This window comes from Schistocerca cancellata, chromosome 1 (assembly GCF_023864275.1).
Source record: "Schistocerca cancellata isolate TAMUIC-IGC-003103 chromosome 1, iqSchCanc2.1, whole genome shotgun sequence".
NCBI lineage: Eukaryota > Metazoa > Arthropoda > Insecta > Orthoptera > Acrididae > Schistocerca > Schistocerca cancellata.
The window spans coordinates 309,415,367-309,429,999 of NC_064626.1; the positions used below are offsets into that span (position 1 = coordinate 309,415,367).

At 41.0% G+C, this 14,633-nt stretch overlaps 1 non-coding gene across 1 annotated transcript; it reads left to right on the forward strand.

Annotated features, from left to right (window-relative positions):
* Positions 1-12,285: 12,285 nt before the first annotated feature.
* On the forward strand, positions 12,286-12,367 carry Trnas-cga (transfer RNA serine (anticodon CGA)). Its single transcript has one exon. It is a non-coding gene; the product is annotated as a tRNA-Ser (tRNA).
* Positions 12,368-14,633: the final 2,266 nt, after the last annotated feature.

A 14,633-nucleotide genomic window follows, 5' to 3' on the forward strand; every position in this document is an offset into this window, starting at 1 on the left:
GCTAAAATCATTTATTAAAGTATATGACCGGTTTCGGCAATTCTCTGTTGCCATTTTCGGATCTGCAAAATATACGACTGAAAATCCTAGGATACAGCTTCTAACGTAACAGCACACATAATTATGTTCACAACTGACAATGCATGGAACAGCAACATATCTATGTTTACATCATTACAAACTCTCTTCCATCAGTACAGTAAGTGGCGCTATACAATCTATGTTGATGTTAGTACCGTGAGGTAAATTGATCAATTTTGAAATAACAACTATGTGCACACATTTTTGCACCACTTTACAACTGACAGATCCTAGCGTAAACATTCTTAGTGATACACTACGTGATCAAATGTATTCGGACATTCCCTAAAACATACGTTTTTCATATTAGATGCATTATGCTGCTACCTACTGCCAGGTACTCCTTATCAGTATCCTCAGTACTCATTAGACATCAGGAGAGAGCAGAATGGGGCGCTCCGCAGAGCTCACGGACTTCGATCGTGGTCAGAGATTGACTGTCACTTGGGTCATACGTCTTTACGCGTGATTTTCCCTTGGTCCAATGTTTCCGATGTGATAGTGAAGTGGAAACGTGAAGGGACACGTACAACACAAAAGCGTACAGGCCGACCTCGTCTGTTGACTGACAGAGACCGCCGACAGTTGAAGAGGGTCGTAATGTGTAATAGGCAGACATCTATCCAGACCATCACATAGGAATTCCAAACAGCATCAGGATCCACAGCAAGTACTATGACAGTTAGGCGGGAGGTGAGAAAACTTGGATTTCATGCTTGAGCGGCTGCTCATGAGCCACACATCACGCTGTAAATGTCAAACGACGCCTCGCTTGGTGTAAGGAGCGTAAACATTGGACGATTGAACAGTGGAAAAACGTTGTGTGGAGTAACGAATCACGGCATACAATGTGGCGATCCGATGGCAGTTTGTATGTAAGGCGAATGCCCGGTGAAGTCATCTGTCAGCGTGTTTAGTGCTTACGGTAAAATTCGAAGGCGGTGGTGTTATGGTGTGGTCGTGTTTTTCTTGGAGGGGCTTTGCACCCTTTGTTGTTTTGCGTGGTACTATCACAGCACAGGCTTACACTGATGTTTTGAGCACCGTCTTGCTTCTCACTGTTGAAGAGCAATTCAGGGATGGCGATTGCATCTTTCAACACGATCGAGCACCTCTTCATAATGAACGGCCTGTGGCGGAGTGGTTACACGACAGTAACATCCCTGTAATGGACTGGCCTGGTCAGAGTCCTGACCTGAATCCTATGGAACACCTTTGGGATGTTTTGGAATACCAATTTCGTGCCAGGCCTCACCGACCGACATCGATACCTCTCGTCAGTGCAGCACTCCGTGAAAAAAGGGCTACCATTCCCCAAGAAGCCTTCCAGCACGTGACTGAACGTATGCCTGCGAGAGTGGAAGCTGTCATCAAGGCTAAGGGTGGACCAACACCATATTGAATATTGAGGGTGCCACGAACTTTTAAGTCATTTTCAGCCAGGTGTCCGGATACTTTTGATCACATAGTGTATATAAGTCCATCAGATGGCGAAGTGGTAGTACAAATGGGTAGTATCATCTCACATCAGAATAAGAGATGGATCTACTATTCAATATAATTCCATATGCCAAAATCATCATCAGAACATATAGCCAAGAGAGTATTCTACAGTTTTAAAAAACTATCTGTGAAACAATGTGCAACTTTCATAAAACGTAAACCTAATATTAGTTTAGAAAATTTCCAGAAACATTTTATAAACATTCATAATAATTCTTTACCAAAATTTCATTTATACAAAACCACAACCAGTACTACAATCAATAACTACGGGTGGCTCCAAGCTTGAATAGAGGGGGATAGAATAGGTAGGAAAATACACGCGAGCCGGTGCCAGACGTGGACAAAGAAGCGAACGGGCCGGGCAGGTAAGCAGAAGGGGCTTAGAGAGACGAGACGGCGGCAGATGCCTGAAGAGTGGAGCAGAGATGCTTGTTATTGAATTACGTGAAGAAAGAATGACACAGTTAACCGTGTTCAGACAGTGCTGAATATTATACAGAAAAGCGATCGAAGCAGTTGATTTTTAACAGAGTTCTACATAGTGTGCGCAGATTCGGCTAAAGGTAATGACAGTGTCAATACAACGGTTACTATCGAACGAAATATCAGTTGAAATAATGATTCCTGATATAAAAAGAACGAGTGTAGGTCATTATTATATTAAATAACTATTTACCTACAAAAATAACGCAAGGAAAGATCGTCGAAACACAGTACAGCGCCTCCACAGCCCAAGGCGACAAAGACCTGAATACCACTGCATGCGTATACAACTTTCTACCGGACGAAGTAGTCGATATAGATGAGTTACTTATATAACTGTAACACAGTGTTAAAAACTTGACTTGGTGTCAAATCCCAATCGCAGAGTGTTAAATAACTTTCCTCGAAAATAGATTCTTGTAATAATCGCAGAATATTAAGTAACTTTCCTCGAACTCAGTTTCCAATAATAATCGCAGTTAGGTTCCAGTATTACACGCAATCAGTCAGAAAATACTGAGAGACATAAATACCGTTGCACTAAAACATCAACTTTCACCAGACAGATAAAAGTAGGCACATTGCACTTGCTGGCACATGCTAGTGTAAGATAGCAAGTAGTTTTACTTTGCTTACGATACAAAATTATAAACAGAGTGATAGCGAAAGATACCTGTACATAATTATCAAGGTATGAATAAACAGTAACATAATTACTAGTGTCATATTATCAAACGGTAGTTATACTGTACTTGGCTCAGCAAACCAGGATAAAACTCATGACGTTGTCCATTACTTTACACGTCAGGTTAAAACACTGATAAAAACCTAATGAGTGGCTACGTTATATATTGCTCAGCCAAGAAATATTAAATATAACTGTGTAGCCCATTTTATAATTTAGCTCCACGTGTAAGCCGGCAACCAGTTATCGACAGATCGGTATAAATTATCGTCAGTGGTAAACTTTTAACACAGTTTTAATAAGGGTTCCACCGTCGCTTTAATCCCTGCGGCAGGGTTAAAATTATACACTACTAAAAGTCATTACATCACCTGCAACTCGCCCCTTGCAACTTTCACAGATTGCCTCCACAAAGGTAAAGCAGGGTAACAGTCACTAGGTACAAAGTCACACAAAAAACAGCGCTCTGCAGGATTTCGCGGACTGTGCAACTGATCCCGGCGGAGGTTCGAGTCCTCCCTCAGGCATGGGTGTGCGTGTTTGTCCTTAGGATAATTTAGGTTAAGTAGTGTGTAAGCTTACGGACTGATGACCTTAGCAGTTAAGTCCCATAAGATTTCACACACATTTGAACATTTCTGATTTCGCGGAAGCAAATAAAGATTACAGCCTTCATCAGATATCACCATCAAACGCCACCTCTAGCTAAGTAATGCCCCCACCACCTGATGCAAGGGCCGTGTCTGTCGCGTACGCGCAATACAGCAGTACTCGCCTCGAAAACCGGAAAATGACTGAACAGAACTCCACGCCCATGCATGGGGGCGCTATGTCAAGCTGTTACAGACCTCCTGAATCGTAAAAATTGCTTTGTTGATCTCTAGTTGTTGATCTATAGCTAAGGACTTAAGAAAAGCAAATCCTCTTTAAACATTATTTCCGATCGAGAAGGCCCACGACTTGCTTCCTACACGTATGAACACTGTCAGCCAACTCCCAGGGTATTTAGCGCCCAGTCTCAGGATCAGAATGTAGTCATTCACATCTGTCCCACAAGTCGTACTTCTTTGGAAAAGTGCAGCTTCCTTTCAGGATTTGTTGCAAGTTTGTTTCGAACTTAACAAGGCTCTGGAGAAAAGCTTACTGCATGGAAAACTAACTAGCCCATAAGCCAGCTTAGCCAACTCCAGCCACAACACAGAACACATATTGCGCATCTGTCTTTCTGTATACAGCCTGTCAGCTCCAGCTAGTACAAAGCCAAATCCATCAGGTGCCAACTCCTGCATCCCCAACACACAAGAGGACGTCCCAACGGTGCGTCCATATATAGGGTCAGAGTCAAAAGGAATAAAATCCCTGCGTCTACTAAAATTAGGAGTGGATGATAATTTCTCTGAACCCTAGTCTGAACAGCACAGGAAATGATATGTTACACAGTGCAGCAAAAAATTTCTGCTCATTGACAAAATCTAATTATTAATATATATTTACTCATCACCGCGTAGGTGTTTATCACAAAGAACAAATACTCCAGAACATTTGTTTGCATATGTAACAGATGAAGACTCACAAGAAGGCGGGGTTAAGTTCGTTACGTTAGTACTAATACTGCAATCCATGCAAGCAATTGCCATCAAACCATACTAGATGCTACCGCCTGGAACTGCCGTATCTTTATCCACCAGAGCTCTGAAGTTGCGGATAACGACTTATTTTTAATTCCTTTCTGATGTTGTAATCTAGTATGCCGCTAGTATGTAAAGTGGAGCAGCAAACGACGCCACTACAGAAAGAAATTCAAAAGCTTCCTTTCTGTAATTTAGGCAAATCGAAACAACCGATAGCCATAGAGTTCTTACCCGTGTATCCAACAATTAGATTCATAAATAGCGCCCTTTGGTCGTTTTGCAACATCTTTCACTTGCTTGTTAAATCTTTTCTCGGACCTTTCGATAGTTGTTAAAGTTATGTATTATTAAGGAACTGATGTTAGGGAGGTAGTCACTTTTGTTCAAAAACGCTGTATTACATGGTTTGTTAAGTTTGGGAGCATTGGTAATGGTGGAAATTATTCCCATTATGGACTTGCTTAGCGTATTAATTTCACGACACTAAAGTGTACTACTGCATACAGAAATTTTTCTGAATCGTAAATTATCGAATGATTTTTTAACATCGTTCCTTAGGACGATCTAGATGTCAAATTTTACCGCGTCTGTTTATTCATATTTATGCATCAGAGCTTTTGGAAAAGGGCATATATATGTGATTCAGTCGCTTAGACATTTGAGCTTTTCAGTAGTAATGTTTGTTTGTATTTGACAATCTGGTGATTGAGTTACCGAACCGGTGCTTGTTAAATGATGTTATAACAGATTTCACGTGATATCTAACTCTTTCTCATTCTGGCACATACACGTTTTTTCAGTATGGCCCTCAAGTCTCCACACGCAAATACATCGAACTCGGCAGCTAAACGCTGCACGTGTAAAACAGCCGACCGTCACAAGCGAGCGTCTTCCGGCATACCGGCTCATCTTTTGTTCTGATAAAGAGGATTGTCGCATGACTGGGATGTATCGAGGGCTTGTTATCACTGATTCACTTGTGGGTTTACGTTGCCAAACGGAAGACCTGTGTCTCGACTTATGTTTGTCATGGACTGGGTGTGACCAGCAAGGTGGAGACGTGCTGCTAAATTAAAACTGTAATGGACTGATGCTCGAACCCTAGATGTTAATATTCACAAGCAACTGTCTTACCGGCTGCGCTGATCGTGCCTAGTTGCTTCAGCCCGTCACTAGTTCTCTCCTACTTTGTAAACGCCTCGTAAACTCTCTGGTATAACTCGTTGAGCCATGATTCACTTAAGAATAATACTGTGGGCAATCGCTTATCGGCAGGGTCGGGATTTCTTCCAGAATAGATCATTCTTTTTGCAGCGATGTTTACACTGTTATGAAAATTGTTAACAGACGAAAACTACACTGACGAAATTTGTGTTACACCATGAACATCTTGACCAAACTGTACTAACCTGCCACACTAGTATTTCCAAGCCTGTGGGATATTTTGATTAAAATTTCATCCTTATACGAGCTTACTTTCATTGTTTTCTGTACGGAAAAATCCTTTGCTAGAGATGAAGAATGGTATGAGTGCATGATGGTTGTTCGCTGCGTCTAACGTAACTAGAAGCTTTAAGGTGGAGATCGCAAGATAGTATGCTCAGAGGATGTGGACAGGGATCGCTCATCTGGATTTAGAGAAAGTTCTGACTATCGTCATAAGAGACATGAGAGCATCATACGACAGACCGTGCAGACATTGCTGCAGCTGTAATGCAATTACTGCACGACGAGTGGTGACCAGATGGAGTCAAGACAACATTGTGGCAAGAAGAGTAGGCACGGGTACTTGCAGAAGGAGTACAGTACAAGACGATCGTAGCATAGTTCGACTGGCTGTGACGAACAGGTGGATGACAAAAGCTGAAATCCAGTCGGAGAAGACAGGAAGTGTGTCACCACGAGTCGTCGGTGTCAGATCACTGGAGTTCTGCGTTCTAACAGGTTTTTCAAGCAGTCATGGCACGGCAAAGTAATTACTTGGAGCCAAAAAGCGGTAGCCCATGATTAAACTGATTGGGACCGCGGAGCACCTATTAGTTATAGGAAGCCAGATAAACATATTTAAATTTCTGTCTAGTCTATAATTATGCGAACTAACGAAAAACATGACATTAGCAAGTCTTAACTTCGACAGATACATTAGAGCTTGGATGTCTTGCCATACCGCAGGCAGCACAGAAGTGTGTACCGCGCCAGTGTAGACTGTACTGATGAGTCGGTATTACTAGCCAAGTGCGCGAGGTGGCGCTAGAGTGAGATTCGGACCGAACTGACGCTATCTATGTCAAGAAAGTTGGGGGTTGGCTTTAGAGTGCGTGTAACTTACTTACTATAGATGCATTAGACGGTCATTAGGAATTTTTATTTAAAAAAAAAAGTATTTTAACATCCAGTGCGGAAGATTTTATTTACGATGTGAAATACTGGCTGGAGTTGTCCGAACTTAAAAGTAATGTAGACAAAAAAGACTTGCACGGTGTAGAGTCAGAACCAACTGGGACACTGAGTACCATTAAGTGATATTGAGCGTTGAGTCTCGCTAATGTTTCTGGCGGTCAGACCGACACCCAGGTGTCCACAGACTTCTTGATGAAAGATCACAGATACCATCGTTCTCGAGAACCATACCTCGTCAGCTCATGAATTTATGTTGTGGTAAGCTATGTGATACGATAACAGGAATGGTTTGGTAGTTGATGATGGGACGCTCAGTTCCTGTCCATTTTCCATCAGGATAACGCAAGACTCAACACTCCATTGCACACCACAAAGACCTTGAGCAATATACGGATCCTAGATCCTCCTGTATGGTCTCCCTATTTGTTACCTGTAGAGCATGTCTGCAATGCGACGGGAAACCTCCAGCCAGTGATCTTAATGAACTGACAGTATGTTTTTCAGACACGGCAAGGGATTCACCAAGATGACGTTCACGGGCAGTTTGCTTGTGGTGAGTGAAAATTAAATCATTTAGTGCCTGTTACGTGATGGAAATCTCCACATAGTTTGAAAATTATCGGGATGGTGCTTTATGATGTTACATTTTACATTTCTGTCAGTATGTATCATGGACTCGAAAGCCTGCAGAGTTTTCGTTTCAGTGCAGTACATAATTTCTGTGTGGAATTGTAATTCACAAGTTCGCTACCTCGTAGCCGGTAAGGAAAATTATAGCGTCGGTCATTCTTTGAAAGAGACCTCACTAGCTTTCGTCCTTCGAACCTCGCGACTAATTCTGTTCTGGCTACATGTAAAGCAAGGCATCTCATCTTTCCGCGGCACGAGCTACTGTGAGGGGAACACACTGTCTCTTGCCATAGTGGGCTCCTGTTCACCTCATGACCGCCAGACTCCCAACTACCTTGCCATGTTCCTGGACACCGTTCATTTCACGAATCACCCACTACATTTCTACATTTTCTAGGCGGATAGATAAGATAACTATTTCTCAACTGCTTACACAAAGAGTGCTACTCCACGTGGGATTATACACTCCCCCTACTTTTTCTTTAGTTCCCAATATGTATACTGAAGAGAAGCTATTTTAATTCGCGTATAGACGATTAGGAATCGAGATGGGTGGAATAATTGTACAGAGGTTGATAACGGTCCCTCGGGTCAGTACATTTGGATTCCGGCGACTCGCGTAACGACCTGTTCCAGTTAGCTAGAAATGCGTCAGGACACGCGCAGCTAAGGCGAGTGGTCCAACGCTGTAGCGACAATTTTATGAGAATGGTGCTTACGTCACCCTTCTATCCAAATCCACAAATGGGATTACCTGATTAATATTAACCATTATTTGTGTAATATATACGAATCCACTAAGTGAAAGAAATAGCGAATTAGATTTAACGACTTCTAAGTAGAGGCTATAGATTACTTTCAATTTTAATGGTGTATCATTATGGCAAATGACCTTATCAGCGTACTCCAAATGACATTTGACTGTCTCAGGTGTTCTTCAGTAGTATAAGGCCCTTCCTGTCTTCCATATAATTTTTCTATGTCTGAGTTACCTGTGGTTCGTGCATAGGCGACGTTGTTACTTTTAAGTTTTAGCTTAGTTTCTTTGCATATACTGTGAATCAAATATACAATTACTCGCTATGTTGTTTGTTCCTTCTTAAGGATTAATATGCTTAATTCGCACATAGTAGAGGCTATTGTTCTTCCCAGTGTTATATTTATCAGTGCTTCTATTACTCTCGAATTGTGCCTGATTCTTCACAACGAAGTTCACGATAGAGTACATCTGTTATGAGGATATTGTTGGTAAGCCCAGTTTTAGAAACAATTGCCTTCTCGAAGTAGAGGATGGTCACCAGAAATATTTCTGTAAAATATGTCTTCTATGCCTGATCGCCGAGTAGCCGCGCGCGTTCGCTTGCGGGAGGGGGGGCATGCCCCGTCCCTCGATCAAATCAACCCTGCGGATTAACGACCACGGTACGTGTGCCAGCGAATCTGTTGTGGCTTTTAGGCGGTTTACCATACCCGACCTCAGTTACACGATTCACAAACATTTCGACAACACTCTCATACATTCACGAGTGATAACACTAGACGCAGACAGATGAGGTACACAAATTCCGTCCTGAATGGGGAGGGGTGGAGGGGGAGGGGCGAAGGGCCACGACAGGCGAGGCTTCCGGCCACTAACACTGTCAAATCTAGAGTAAGATCCTGATCCCGTGAAGATAACGGGATAAAGCCGAGGAAAAAGAAAGAAGAAAATATCTTTCTATATCTACAGCTAATAAATTACCATATATCCTCTGCAAGGTACCTTAAAGTGTGTTCTGGAAGATGCTTTGTTACCACTATCACTTCCACCATTCCTGTTAACCCCAGTAGCAAATGGTACGCGGGTAAGAAGGATTGCTGGAAAGAACCCGTGTCATCTGGAATCTTCCTAATTTTACCTTCACACTCTTTTCGCAAAATATACGTAGGAGGAAGCAATATATTGCCGTTATTTTATCCATTTTGTATGGAGAACACCACGGTTGTCCACGTGAATAAATCTGTGGGAAATACTCCAGCCAGTCACAAGTTTTCTTGAAATGATTTTATTGTACCGTTACTAGTTTCGGGCCAGTATGTATTGTATGAGAAAATCAAACCTCTGTCCTACAAAATGGAAATGAGGGCTTTTCATTAAGTAAATACAATGTATAGAGTATATAAAGGTGTAAAAGTATGTAATAAAAAAGTGTTAAATTTTAGGGCAGAAAATGTAAGACCTTTTGTAAATTATGCATCACAAAATTTAAGACAAATGCAAAACTTCTAAAGAACTCAACGCTACCATCTGACGATGGGCTGAAGCCCGAAACTAGTAACGGTACGATAAAATAATTTCAAGAAAACTTGTGGCTGGTTGCAGTATTTCGTACAGTGTAATAGCAGTATATTGGTTTGACTCTTCTAGAATAGTAATCTCACGGAATTTTGATCAATACATTGCGTCTGTATATGGTATTACTCCAGAAGAGGGCTCAGTGTGATACGACTAAATGGAAATATGCCAATAAGTTAATTTTATGATGCTTTCTTCACGAAAGTCAACAGTTACTTATAGAGCAAATAATACTAGGCTCAAGTGTTTGAGAACAACTAATATGTGATTTTCATTTCGTATTCTGACCAGGATGCAAACCAACGAATTTCGAACAGTCAGTTTTACACATTTTCTTTCCCACGTATTTATTGTTATTTATAGTCATAGATCTTGTCTTGTACAGGAATGAATGAACTGTGTATTTTTCTAAACGAAGTGACGGACCATCTCTCGAATATCAATCAGTAATAGTTTTGAAATATTGCACAAGGTGGAGAGGGTAATCAACGGTTTTCTGGGCTAGAAGCTAACATGTGTTTGATACTTGTCAGTTCATTTATGTCAGATATAATGAGTAAAGCATTATCTGTTTTTGGGCGACGGACAGGTTTCGATGCCAACAGTTTTGTAAAGACGATCTTGGTTGTAACAACTGCTCGGTCAGAACTTAGTGACCACTAAGGCTTGGGGTGCACCTGCAGACGCTTATAACGATTCGTGCAAGAGAAGTATCCCTGCAGGAAGTGGACAACTCCCGGCCGACGCCTGTACGAGTTGTTCTTTGTGCGACCTTGCAACTCCGCACTATGAAGTTGTGAAATCCGGTTCCAGTCAACATGCTCCGATGAAATGTGGAACTCTTTGCAGCAGTTCATGACTGAATTAGAATCTGTGGTACTCAGGAGTATGAGACCGTCACAAAGTTAATCGCGCACGTGAGGTGTTCCAGACGTAACAGTGGGGACCATGAGTACGCACGCGAATTAGTACTTCCGTGAGTTGCTGTTGCGCCACGGCTCTGGTGATGGTAGATGTCGACGTGCAACAAAGGAAGCATCTAATGAAAGTGTACGTATAGGGCACAGAATTGTGTGGAAGAGAAACGTGGACCATTAGTAAAGCAGAGAAGACGTTTGAAACATTTGAAATGTGGTGCTATAAAACATTCTTAAAAATTCAATGGAAAGATAAATTCCAAAATAAAGAAGACCTAAAAAGAAGTGTTTGGGACAATTTTTACCAGAAGAATGGACAGATTAATGAGACATCTGTTACGGCATCCAAAAAAGTTAATTTGACGCCGGAAGTAGAGGGGAAAGACTAGAATACAGTAAAAAAAGAGATAATAGAGGTAAAATGTAGCGGGTACAATGTAACAGATTAGTGCAAGCTAGGACAAATAGAGTACAGCATGAAACCAGTCGAAGGAGTCGTGACCAAAATACTGACCCCAGTGATATTTGGTTACGGTGGTACGATTGTTCAGTGGTATTTACCTGATTTTCGTACACGGAAAAATGAAAGAAGATGTTTTATGGTAACATTTTACAATATAACATACTTCTCATACTTGAGCAACAGCGTTAAATCGAACTTTTCTGTATATCAGATTTAATTCTACAGAGAAACAGTTGTGTCCAGCGATTTTATTAATTTCAATTAGTAAAGGGCACAGCAATCAGTCGCAAATGGTGTTTACTAAATATCTAGATTTCAGTCACTGTATGGCCTTCTTGAGTGCAGTAAATTTGAATTGAAGCATTAAAACCACTGGTATAGGCACGTAGTCACGTTGTGAACTAAACCTCTGACATGAAGAGTCCAGTTGGGACAGTGTGTTTATACAAGTGGTTTTAATGTTTTAACTTACGTTTACTGCACTGAAGAAGGCCATACAGTGACCGAAATCTAAATATCCAATAAACATAACGTGGGACTGACTGCTCTACCCTTTACTGCTTTTCTGTATAAACATGAAAATGCTATTGTCGAGAATGAGATGTCGCCTGAATTGTAGCTGTAATACCATGAACGGTATGTGCAAAAATGCCATAATGTTAGATCCGTCTGGCAAGTTCAGTATCCGGCAATCTGAATACATTAAGTCTGGTTTGCATCATTCCACGAAAGAGTCAAGAAACTGTCTTAAACCATTATGCGTGGCATTCCAGCTATTTGGTATTACGGCACTTTACTCCACTGCCATTATGACTGACTGTATGTTAATGAAACCAAGTCTCAATAAATAAATAAACTCTTTTCCAATTGTGAAGTCAGTGTTTCGTGCAACCCCTGCTTAAATTCGCTAGGGAACCGTTGTTTATTGAGGAAGGTCAAGGTGGCCCCACGTGCAGAACCAGTTTGTGACCTCCTTACCGGAGCTCCAGAGGATAACCAACTGTGTTTCAGATCGAGAAGTCTCGTGAGATCGCCAACTATCACGTGTTGCAAAGGAAAGCTACCAGCTACACCCAGAACATTACTAAAATGTCACTACAATAAGCTCAGTCACACGTAGTGATATTAGAAGTTTCTAACAAGACCGTCGTGTAGCTGCGGTGTCCGAGTGGTTAAGGAGTTGGACTCGAAATCCAATGGGGTTTCCCCGCACAGGTTCGAATCCTGTCCGCAGCGAATATTTTTATCAGTAGTAGTGAATTAAGTTTGCAGACTGTCGCTGCAAATTTAACGCAAGTTATCTGTAACGCCTCTTTCTGATCCATACATGAGCCCAAAACGGACTGATAGAAAACAACAGTTCTGGTGAAACAGAAAGAGCTACTTGAATGTTCGGTTTGGTGAATGAATGCCACTGAAATGTACGCTAGTTAGTTTTAGGTGTGGTAGTTGAAATTATTTTGCTAGAAAATGTATCTTCTACACTCGTGTGTCACTTGTGGCAGCTGAGCTGCGTAGAACAGTAAACCCCTGAAATATTCCATGGTAGAGAGTTTGGATATTTTCACCTCTATTCCAGAGTAGACAACTACAGTTTCAATTGCAACCCAAAGTAGTGGAAACATGGAATTATTTATTTTATAATGATTCAGACGTTCATTAAAGTGAATAGTTGAATTTCAGTTCCATCAGGACGCACCCAACGAATACGTGGCGGGAATTACATATAAGAAAATTCTTAGACGTGATTACGTAAATAAGTAAGAAGCTGAGACATTTAACTACGAAATAAATCCACTAAGATTCATTTTAATTTACATTCAGAAAAAATCTTTGATTCAGAAGTCTGTACACGATCTTACTTATCGAAATTGCAGAAACAACACCATACGAACAGATGCCACTTATAGTGTAACGACATTGAAAATTTTGGAAGGTAAGGAAAAATATTTTACGAAGTTTATGGTGTGTTACCATAAAGTGTACATTGAGTTGTCATTTCTTCTCAGACGCTATTTGTCGCACATCCCTGGGGCGTGGATCAGCAATAGGCTGGAAGAAAGTGTCAACCCGAAAGCAGCCAGAATAAGTACATTTACAAAACCGTAGGCACTTGTGTCCGCCGTAGCCTAAAATAAATGTCTTCAACCACGACGAAAGCTTTGCTCCCTCAGAGTGTACAAAAGGTTCCTTATGATCCTTCCTAATCGGTCTTCAGACATAAAAGAGCGGCTCTAATTCGTCTTGTAGCATGGCAGTGACATCCGCTGTATCCCTCCTGGATCCTTTCTTGATCAAGGGCAGTTTTCAGTGATAATTGTCGTAAAATTGTATAATAAGCACTTCAATATTTATCGATTTTTCACCAACAATTATGATTCTATATCATGCTAAACCACAAAATTCTACATAAGTCTTTTTTCATTATTTTTGTATAAGCCTTGAAATTCCTCACATTTACTATCTTGTACTAACGCATGTCATCGCAGAGTTCTGTAATTCCACAACCCATCGCACCACTTGTTCACGTACTTTCTCTGCCTCAATCACTTCTTTATCTTCTGTTCTACAGTGCTTCTGCGTGGTTTTTCTTTTCTTAATAGGGCATGGGTGTGTGTGATGTCCTTAGGTTAGTTAGGTTTAAGTAGTTCTAAGTTCTAGGGGACTTATGACCTAAGATGTTGAGTCCCATAGTGCTCAGAGCCATTTGAACCATTTTTCTTAGTAAAGACTGCTGATGTATTCCATCTACGTTATCTTTCGTTTCTAGCTGGTACTTTGAAGTAAACAAGTTTTTTTCTTTTCAAAACAGCCTTTCATCTTTTTGTACGTAAAGTCTGTTCATACTAAAACGTTCACCAAAGTGATAAAACATACTGGACTAGTTTTCATAAGGTGCGAAATTCCAATTACAATGCCAGCCATCCTCATTCAGTGTTTTTCGTTGTTTCTTTAACTCCTTGAAGCAAATGGCAGGATGGTTCCTTGGACAACTGCTTAGATAATTTGGCTAGCTCTTTATTCAAGTGAGCTAGAGCTCTGTCTGTGATGGCCTTGTTGTCATGGAGACGTTCAGTGCTAACGTCCAACCATCCTGCCTCAATTACTGCTCAGTTCCTTCATATTTCTTAATAGACAGATGTTACGTGGTGAAGAGACCGCCACAACTGTTTGCTACTTTTAGTAACTTCCTTATGAATAATAAACTATACTGTCAGTCCATGTCTAAAATACTATGCTTGTGAACTTTTTCGCTACGGGCTCATACAGCTGACAGCAAGTAGGATACATGTTAAATGCGAATTTCAGTTGTTACCAAGCTCATATTTAAAAAAGGTGCGATCGGCAAAGACTGTGTAGATACTGGGAAGAAACCGTAATTTACAAAGGTTCGTAGGACGCCTATCACGCTTATTATGTAATATTAAAGAGTGATGTATTCTGCTTAAAATGCTTTATCAATTACTTTTACAGTGAAACTGACACGTCAATCTGCTGATCA